This window comes from Akebia trifoliata, chromosome 3 (assembly GCF_017979445.1).
Source record: "Akebia trifoliata isolate Shusen 1 chromosome 3, ASM1797944v1, whole genome shotgun sequence".
In the NCBI taxonomy this organism is placed as follows: domain Eukaryota; kingdom Viridiplantae; phylum Streptophyta; class Magnoliopsida; order Ranunculales; family Lardizabalaceae; genus Akebia; species Akebia trifoliata.
This window is the reverse complement of record NC_141377.1, coordinates 1,454,488-1,465,412: the sequence shown is the minus strand read 5'-3', so window position 1 is coordinate 1,465,412 and position 10,925 is coordinate 1,454,488. Positions and strand designations below refer to the sequence as shown.

The window sequence follows — 10,925 nt, the reverse complement described above, 5'->3', positions numbered from 1 at the left end:
ACTAAAACAAGTGGAACTCCTCAAAATAGAAACCCCAAAAATAGAAAATCCCTCAAGAAAATATTACACGATTGTCCTTTTCATACTCCTTAAAAGAGATTCTTTTCATACTCCTTAAAAGAGATCCCTGCAATTCTGCGTAGCACAACAGAATACAAGACATTTACGCAAAAAGAAATAGTGAGCACATTGTCATCGGGAGGCAAGAATTAATCTGTCTTTTTTTTTTTTTTAATCTTAATTATTTATGGGGAAGAGTAAGACATGTGTAAGTGTAACGTGAAATAAAACCTTGAAAAAAATTTGAGACCAAAACTCGTGTTTTTGATGATAATCCTTTTCTAGTACTCTCCAAAGCTAATATAAAATGGCTAAAATGTCCTCACCTGCATTTTTATCAAACGCTTTTCATTATTCTCTCAAATCTATTTAACTTTTATGGTAAATTATATTCAATCTATTTGTCCTCAATCATCACTACATCATCTTCAATCTTTGATAGAAAACACTATTTTTCTGGAAAAGAAAAAAAAATTCTTCTAATTCCCCCCCCCCCCCCCCCCCCCCCCCAAAAAAAAAAACATTTTTCTGGAAAAGAAAAAAAAATTCTTCTAATTTCCCCCCCCAAAAGCCTATCTTGATCTTCAAGGGCACAGCTAGGGGCAGTTGCCCCTCCAGAATTATTTCAATGATTTTTTCAGAATTATTTCATGATTTAGATATAACTCGATGATTTGAAGGTATCACTCAGCTAAGTGATAAAGGCTTGAGAAGAATTGATCCCATGACCTAGGTTCAAATGCCCTTTTGAGCCCATTTTCACCTCAATTAATCACTAATACCTTGCCTCCCCCTCCCCCTTTTTTTTTTTTTTTTAAACTTTATTTCCCTACTCCCCCACAATTTTTGGGTGATTTAGATACCCCATAGTGAATATGTGAGATAATCCCCATGTGTTCTCATACTCACCCCTCAATTTTTTGGGTTTTTTTAGATATCTCTCTATATTTTGATCAATATTTGAGATACCTTAGTGTTTTCAAACTTATGAGATACCCCCTTGACCTTGTTACGACCCCCTCCTATCTATATTTTTTCTTTTATCCCAACTAGGAAATCTAGTTGATTCTTAACCTAAAGCCTTAATAGTTTTTATTTTTATTTTTTATATATTCTTTTATCCATCCTTATTAGTTGATGACAAGGATATGAGGCTATAATTCTCTGCTTCAAAATTTTGATATGTAACATATGCTTATTTAGACTCAACTAAACTATACCCCTAACTTAGATAGTTCTACATCTTCAACTTTTTGAGTTTTATAAGCTTGAAAGTAGTTGGACAGAATTAATCAGGGAAGGAGGAAGGACTTGACAGTGAGATAGGGTTTCAAGAAGGAAATTATTGGTCGAGAGAGAGAGAGATCTTAAGCATCTAGATGGCAAATCTAGAATTCTTGTTTATTTACAAATGCATTACAAAAATTAGGATTTATGTAAAATAATTTTTTTTATAAATTAGAAATTAATTAAATACAATTAATTTAAAAAATTTCAAGTGGATAATCTAGTATTATATGATCTTTAAAATATTGCAAAGGCATCTTTGTAATAAAAAATATTAACTAAGGTCTAAGGAAATTTTGAAGATGATACAATAAAATGGTATTTTGTAACTTTAAAAAATTAACTAACCTTGTTATAGGAGGTGTTTTGTAGTTTTATTCATTTTGACAAATACGACCCTAATAAGAGTAAATTTAAATGTAATAAGGGCAATTATGGAAGTGGGTCACTTTTACAAAGAAAAAAAGGAAAATCCTATATGGACTTTGGTTTTCACGGTGTTTCACAATGAATTGATGTGGTGGCCATTGATGTATTTTCTTCAGATACGAGCGAAAAGCATCTATGGTTATGTGCGCACCTCCTCGTCAACACAGTGTAAAACGCCAGGGGCGAAGCTAGTAAGGAGTTGGTGGGGGCAATTGCCCCCACAGAACTTTGAGACACCCCTATATTTTCTACTAATTACATGCCTCATTTGTTTGCACTCCTTCACCTCTCTCCCTATTTGCCCCAACACCCTCACCTCCATCCAATTGTATGGTTAAATTTTTTGTTGATGACATTACCTGTTGACTAGGCTTTCTCACATACTAATTGGAAATTACCTAAATATCATTTTCTTCAATTTCTAACTAAAAACCTCTGAATTTCTCTCTAAAATCATTCATCTTCAAGTTCTTCAACCATAAAAATAACCATGGGGGTTTGCCCCCACTACAAGAAAATATTGGCTCTGCTCATGTGAAACGTGGTGAAAAAACGAAGTCTCCCCCCAACACGACTCAAAAAGAAAATGGTGCTAATAATCTTCTACTTGGCCTTATCTCATTATAAAAATCAGAAGGTGGCATGTGCAAACCTACATATCTGAAGGGGTTTATTTGCAATTCAAAATATTAATTATAGGGTGGTTTTAAAGATTGCATGGTGAAAAGGGTAATCTTATAATTTTAAAAACTAACCAATTTGATTTTACTTAAGGATTTCAAAATTTTTATCTTGTAACTAAAATGACCCTCATTATATGAAGTTTAAATGTTGAGATAGGGGTATTTGGTGATTCAGCAACTTCTACTCCGCCTTCTCGCATTATAATAGTAAAGATAAAGGTTTATTTGTAAAATCTAAAACTTTAATTTATTGATTAAAATAAAATTAAGGATATTCAATGCCCCAACCCGCCAAAATAACCTAATTCAAGCTAACCCAAGCTCAACGCGATTTTAAAAGATCCAGCTTGGGTTGGTGAATTCTGGCCTAGCTTTGCGGGCTTGATGGCATTGGGGATGGTTTGCTTTACGCGACAAGTGTTTGAATTTTGGACTCGTTTGGATAGGATATAGTGTAAGTTTTTAATTTTATTTGTATTTTTTTGTTTAATTGGTGCCTATCTCTATTTTGTTTCGTATTTCGTCTATATTTATTTTGACAATGTTTGTTTTACTTTGAAGGTTGATTCCTTAATGGTGTTTGTTCTCTTTGTGTGGAGTCTAGATGTTCTGAGGTTATTGAGTTTTAAGGTGTGTATATATCGTTTGATTGAGCTGTGGAGGTTTTGGGTTTCTTTGAATGGTTTCGGTCAATGTTTCTGGTTTAGTTTAAAAGTTGCATTCGAATTAGGATCTTGTAGATCCTAGGAAACTTAGGGCCTGCTTGGATACCAGGAGCAGAACTATTGTTCCGAAGAACAGGAGTTGAAGTATTCTGTGGAGGAGCTGGAAAAGTAATTCTGTGTAGAAAAGGTGTTTGGCAATCAACTCTGTGAAGTACTGGCAGAAGTACTTTTGTGCTGGAAGTCTGTTTGGAATCATACTGACTTCTCATGACTTCTAGAAAAAAGATTAGAATACCTTTATATTATACCAGTTACTGTTTTTTGTCTTTTAGTGTCATAATATGCCTTCAAACTATACTGTTTTTGACATTTTAACTATAAATATTAATATAATATAATATAATATAATAAATATTAACATAATATGCTTCAATCCATTATACTCAAAATTTAAAAAAAAATTTGACAGACTGTCTTTTAGTATCATAATATGCCTTCAAACTATACTGTTTTTGACATTTTAACTATAAATATTAATATAATATAATATAATAAATATTAATATAATATAATATAATATTTTAAATATTAAATATTAATATAATGTGTTTAAATCCATTATACTCAAAATTTAAAAAAAAAATTGACAGACTGTCTTTTAGTGTCATAATATGCCTTCAAACTATATTGTTTTTAACATTTTAACTATAAATATTAATATAATATAATATAATAAATATTAATATAATATAATATAATATTTTAAATATTATATATTAATATAATGTGTTTAACTATAAATATTAATATAATATAATATAATATTTTAAATATTAAATATTTATATAATGTGTTTAAGTCCATTATACTCAAAAATTTTAAATTTTTTTTAAAATATTAATAAAGGTTTCTTTCGTTTGATTTAAGGGCAAATGAATTAGGAATGTTTTCATAGAAAATTAATAAAGTTAAGGGTATTTTGGTAAAACAAATCGTTAGATTTTGACTCCCCGCAAAATGAGTTTTGAGGAATAGGTTTTCTCGACTTCTTCACAAAGAGTAATTTCTTGCTCTTGCGTGGAGTATCGAAGGAGTTGTTCATCCAAACGCATCCAAACGACTTCTAACTCCTCGGAAGAGTCAGAAGTAGCCAAGGAGTCCTATCAAAACGCCTACTTACTGTTTCGTCTTTATTCTTTAAATAATTCTGTAATCTTTCCTCAATGAACTAATCTTTATTCTAACTTAAGCCAAGTGCTTCGGATTCTTACACGTGTCACTTGGACTAAATCCCCTCAAGGAGTCAACTAAAATGATGAATGAATGTTGGCTGAACTTCTCATCCACCTTATGATCCTAGTTATTTCAAGGACAGACACATGTCCCTTCCAACTCAACCTTGTCTTGCATTAGTGGCCACGTGGAGGCATCTTACTTGTCCATGTCATCAAAGGCAATTATACCCCCATAGGCTGTTTTCATTTGGTTTGGTGATTTCTAAGTCAATTTTTCATGCTTTTTTATGGTGATGTCGATGTGCATTTTCATTTCTTAGATGATGAGGAACAGATCAGATGATGCAGTTGAGTCCTTGGGGGTTTGTTAACTTGTTGATTTGATGGTGGGGTGGCCTATTTCAGCCTTATTCTAATATTGGTAGGGGCTGAGGAATGGGGCCATCAGGGTGAGTACTTCTTGGTGCAGGGCGCGTGCTAAGATGGTGTGGGCTCTTCAAGAGTAACAACTGCCATGGTTTGAGATTTGATCCTCCTAGGGCTATACTGAGACAAGATGAGGATGACACTGAGGAGGAGGTGGTGGAGATGTCCGGGCCTCAGTTGATGATTGGAACACTCCTTCCATCGATAAAAAAGAAAGTTATAGAAGCCTGTATGAGTGTGCTCCTCCTGGCTTTGTGACTTCACTTGCCGCAATAAGAATCATTAAATTGTATGATTGCCACCATGGAAGTATGGGTTCTTCTCAATTGGTCCAATCAAGGATTCATAGAGTGATTCTAGGAAGTTTGACAATGTCTTTTAGGAGAACACTGGATGAACATATGCACTTTGTAGTTTGCACTCACATTTTGAGGCTGATTTTACGAGCTTTACACACCTGGAGATATCTAATGGGCAATCGCAGCAGCCAAGGTCTTCTTGTAGATTGAGACCATTGATATCCATTCTTTGGTTTTTGATTTCTTTTTTTTTTTTTCGGGTCTTATCTTTATCTTTATGAAAGCGAGAGGTGGTTTTGTGGGCAATCCTCCTTAATTAACTATGCCTTTAGAATTTAACAGTTCTGTATTTTATAAAGGGTTGGGATTCATAGACTCGTGACAGTGAACTCATATGTTCACACACAATCCTAAATCATGGAAATATGAAATCCAACTGTTAGGATTTATCTTAGAGATCCAGAATCTATCCTCGGGATACATATTTTATACCAACCGTTGGATTTCGCAATTTATCTCCTACCCTTTTTTTTTACTTGGGTTTCTTCATTAATAACTTATAAAGAACTAGAAAAAGATTACAGAATTATCACTAAAACCAAATTAAGTGAAACATACACCAAGTTTTTTCACTAAAACTATATCTGATAACTACATGAAAACCATCTTCTGCAAACACATATGGTACAAAATAAGCATACAAGTAGGAAAAAAAAAAAAGAACATAGATGTTGGTTCTGAGAGTAAGTAAAATAGTGATAGAGGGATAAAACCAAATGATGGAAAGTAAGGCTTTAGAGGAATCTGAAGAGTTTGAGAACTCTTGTTTCTAATTTCCACACAAAGTAACATCCCTTTTGTTTGGTCTATAATACAATGCACTTAAGACATAAATGCATTCATTAGTTTTCCTCGACTTGATAGTCATCTCATTTGATGTCATCTTCAAACCAGGAACATTGCATGAAGAAGATGAGCTCTTACTCAAGCTTGCTTTGCAAAGGGACTCGACGACAAGAGGACCTTCTGCACACTTAACATTATCAACTGATGGGATTTCCAACTTATAGACTCCAAACTTATCAGTAGTTCTGTTGACTGAGAAGAATATCTGTTCTGTAGTTGTTGGTGAGTTTGCTTTGAATTCACAGTCTAACTTAACTTCCACACCTGGTCAAATAGTTTGGACATCAAAATTCAGTAACTTTTCTTCCAAAAATGTCTTTAAAAAAAAGAAAAATAATAACTTGAGACTAGATTTGGGTCATGTGAGTTTATCACCTTGTAAGAAGTAGCTGTGTCTGGAGAAGCTATTGTTGGAGCAGATATCACAATAAACAATACCCATTACAGAGAGTTTAGAGGAGGGTCCTGTTGGTTCAGTTTTCAAAGAAAGAGAGAGAGTGAAGAAGGATGAAAAAATAAGGAGAATTAATCTTGGATCCATGGCAGAAAACATGAGAGAAGATTCTATTGTAAGAGGCAGTAGTACTAGTTCATGAAGTGTCTTTGAAGCATTATTGTATGAGAATAGTAGAGAATATGGGTATGGTGTTGTATACAGGTAAATGAACCCGTGAGTGGATGGAGAAGGAACAAATGCAATTAAAGAGGGTGGAGAAGCTTTTTTCTCACTAGAAACAAAGGCATGTGAAGGGTTGTTTTGGCAGATTGTGCATGTGCAAGCAATGAATGAATGTGAGAATTTTTCTGATTCACGGGTTATGGGTATTTTCTTGAATGCTACATGGTCTATGAGTTCCCAATGAGAGCAAAAGAAAAGAATGAAAATTTTAATGTCTGACATCTCATCACGTTTTTTAAGTGAACTTTATTCCACACAATCTTTATCTTGTAAAACAATTATAGATGGGTGGAGTCAGGATTTTATTGTAGTGGGGTCAAACTATAATTAGAAAATGATATTTAAGTCTTTTTCAATTAGTGATTAGTTAATGAGAGAAGTCAAGAGGCAATCAAAACAGAAGGAGGGGGGCAAATCTTGGAGGGATGTGAGGGGGTTGGGGCAAATGAGGCATTTACTAGCCCCCGCCCCTATCTGGGTGTCTGTCAACCATTCTTTTTTTTTTTTTTTTTCTTTTTTGCCGCAATCCCTTTTCTTCTTTTTGAGTGAGAGAGAGAGAGACAGAGATGATCAACAAGTTGTCACTCGTTTATTGCAATCCATTTTGATGATTTATGACAGTGAAAGATGAAAGGAGAACGAAATAATTATGATTTCCATGATTTAGATGTAACTTTTGACACTAATGATTTTGTAACTCAACCTAGCAGGGTAACTCGAAAACTCAACTGACGTGTATCTTGTAAGAACCGTAGATTTTTACCCTTGGGATACAAAATTGCACATCCTCATAAAACCTGTGCAGTTGTATATCCCGAGGGAAGAATCTACGGTTCTTGCACCTGCCACGTTAGTGAGTTTTTGAGTTACCCTGCTAGGTTGAGTTACAAAATCAGCACCCAACTTTTGATTTATTTTTGGTAAATTTTTTACCGTGAAAGGAAAACGACATCATACTCATACTTTAAAATATTTGGTTTGAATATCCGTTTTGCCATTACAATATATGCATTGTAGTTATTTCGAAAAGATCTATCCAATGTTAAAGGTAAATTAAAAAAAAAAAAAAAATGAATCATCAAGATTGACATTTGCCATGTTGAGATAAACTTTTGAATTATCGATGTTAATTTTTAAAGTGTTGAAATCAACATTTGAAACGTTAACATTGACAATTTAAAATTTTTTGAACTCTATACTAGATAGATATTCTTGAAATACCCAAAATGCATATATTATATAATTGTCGAACGGGTACTTGGATCAAGTGTTATACCTTTATAATATCCATTTAGGGTGCAACCTTTGATCCGAGTGTCAATTTCTTCATTATAATATATGAATTTGGGGTATTTCCTGAATATCTATTCAGTGTCAAGCTTGAAAATTTTGAACTGTGGAGGTCGACGTTAAGATAAATGCTTCAAACATTGAGATCAACACTTCAATGTTGATCTAGATACTGCAAATGTCAATCTCGACGATTCAAATTTTTTGATCATGGTAGTGGATAAATCTTCTCAAAATAGTCAAAATGCATATATTGTAATTGGAAAATTGGATACTTAGATGACACTTTACAATTAAATCTTCACAATTATGAGTATGATGTCGTTCTCCATTTGTCATTCTTTGTCACAAATGACGAAAATCAAAATGTTACATCTAAATCTTTTCATTCACAATTACAAATCCTTGGAATGAATCACAGTCGTTATTGAAAAAATTACATAAGTTAAAATAGGTTAGCAAATGAACTGATTCCCCCTTTTAGTTTTGATGTGGCCCTTTTTCTTAATTATTATATTCTTGTGGAATTCTTAACCAAGAAACCATTGATGTATTGGAGTGACATAAGAAAAAAAATTACTTTGGTAGTAAAAGTTCTTTAAAAATAAAAGAAAAGGAGACAAAAGAATTTTTTTTTTTTTTTTTAAAGTTCTTTTTGCTTGTTATTGACCAATAATTTATGCATGTCAATTTTTTGTAGTTACTTACACCAGTAAAGACAATTTTTTTTTTTTGCCAACAATCTAAGGTTGGTTAGATGCCAAAGATCACACCTCTTAAAGTAGACCTCCCTCAGGGATCTCAGAAATTACTCGGTGTTTGGGGCTATAAGAAAATATTGGCATGCCAATAGAAGTTCTCCTATTAATTCTAAGGATTTTTTCTCAAAACGTGCGCAATTTATGTTCAAATTTCTATTATTATTATTACTACCAGTATCCTTGTAGCATAGCTGGGCTTGGCCTAGTCCATAGACCATGGTCTTGTCCAAGGATTAGTCTTGGGGCACGTGCAATGCCCACATTTCTATTATTATTATTATTATTATCATCATCATCATCATCATCATCATCATCATCGGGTATCCATGTAGTCAGGAACCCGACGACATCTTGGCTTTGCTTAGTCCATAGACCATGATCTTGTTCAACAACTATCCCCGGGGCACATGTAATGCCCACACCACATGCACCAGGTAAGTGAGGGTGCACCCTCATAAATGACACCTGAGAAATTAATGCTCATATTGGATATGAACTCATGACCTAATAGCATTAATCGCTTAACGGTCCAAAATTGCCATTGAACCAATCCACCGGTTACAATGTTCATTTTAATTCTCAAAACATAGTCAATGAATTTGTTGGTATATCTACAAATTTGTAGATATTAAAAGTGAAGAGTAGGTTATAAAAATAGCAAATGCATGTTTTGGGAATTAAAAGTAATAGTACCAAACTCGAAATTTTTTCATATTAAACGGACTAAATGGAGATTCACCCTCAATTCTAACCCCTCTTTTTTGAGAGTTTCTATTGGTACCCCAACTTTTACTTGTTACAACCCAATTTCTTAAATTATGTATCACACCCTACTTAAAGATTAAAACACACCATTTGAAAATTACAAAAATTTCGTTCAAGTTATTACCTCAACGTTACAAGGCATTATAACACGTTCAAACAAATACAAAAGTTGTTTACTATTATGATTAGGCTTATATAAAATCTTAAATCTGGCAAATAGAAATCTAAGAGAGAGAGAGTTTCTATTGGCACCCCAACTTTTAACTTTTACTTATTCTTGACCAGTGGTTTATATTTTCCATTTAAATGGGGAGTAACAAGTAAAAAGTTGGGGTGCCAATAGCAACTCTCCTTTTTAAGGTTACCAATCTAGGATGGTAGTGTCAATGGGTTGGTTCCTAAGGAACTTAGAATCATAACCACTATATTTATTTCAGTTCTGATTCTTGTTCCAAGTCCGATTCCAAAATAAATGGAATCGGAATCGGAACCAGAACCGAAACCATCAATAAATACAGGTATCCATTGATTCTGGCTCTTAAGAATTGAATGAGAATAAAAAAAATATTTCAAATCATTATGAAAAAAATTCCTTTAAAAAATTAGGATATTAAGTACAAAATTATTAACTTAGTTATAATTTATTACATTAAATATACAAATTAATGATTTTTTTTTCAAAAATAAAAATTGATCTTAGTTAAAAGTAATAAATTTTTAGAAAATATAACTCATTTTAAGTTCCAATCAATAATTTATTTGAAAAAATGAAGGATTTTACATAATATGCATTAATTTTGATATAAGAGAATTCTTCAAATCATCTGTAGAATGATTGGCTAGAACCTAACGGTTCTGGTTCCTATCGGTTCAGTTCTATTTTAGACTCGAATCTAATTGGTTCGAATAAAAAGGGAATTAGAATCGGGGTTTTTGATTTCTGTTCCAGTTTGGTTTTGGTTAAATGGGTACCCATTGACACCCCTCTTCAAGGATTTATTTAATGATTGGGATCCATAGACCCATGAATGTGAACTAGTATGTTCACACACAATCTCAATTGTGTATATATGAGATCCAACCATTGAGATTAATCTTAGAGATATGTAATGTATTCTTGGGATACATTGTTCATCCCAACCGTTGGATCCCACATATAAATGATCAGGATTATGTGTGAACACATGAGTTCACTTTCCATGAGTCTACCGATCCCAATCGTTTAATATGGCTACATAACATCAATATCAAATTTGAAGCATTAAGAAACCACCACATATGCATTGGTTGGGGCCACATCACTTTTTTCAATCGTGTGGTCCTTATCTTTCCCATCTATAAGAGAAGATTCCTGGATGAAATAGCCCAATAAAATGGCAAGCATCCTTATCATGGGGCCCATGGGCCTCCTAACGAATCCTGTGTTTAAAGAAAATTCTT

At 33.2% G+C, this 10,925-nt stretch overlaps 1 long non-coding RNA gene across 1 annotated transcript; it reads right to left on the bottom strand.

Moving 5' to 3' along the window:
- Positions 1–5,652: 5,652 nt before the first annotated feature.
- On the bottom strand, positions 5,653–6,923 carry LOC147405397 (uncharacterized). Its single transcript, XR_015175943.1, has 2 exons — positions 6,366–6,923; positions 5,653–6,254 (listed from the first exon to the last, which is right to left on the bottom strand). It is a non-coding gene; the product is annotated as an uncharacterized LOC147405397 (long non-coding RNA).
- Positions 6,924–10,925: the final 4,002 nt, after the last annotated feature.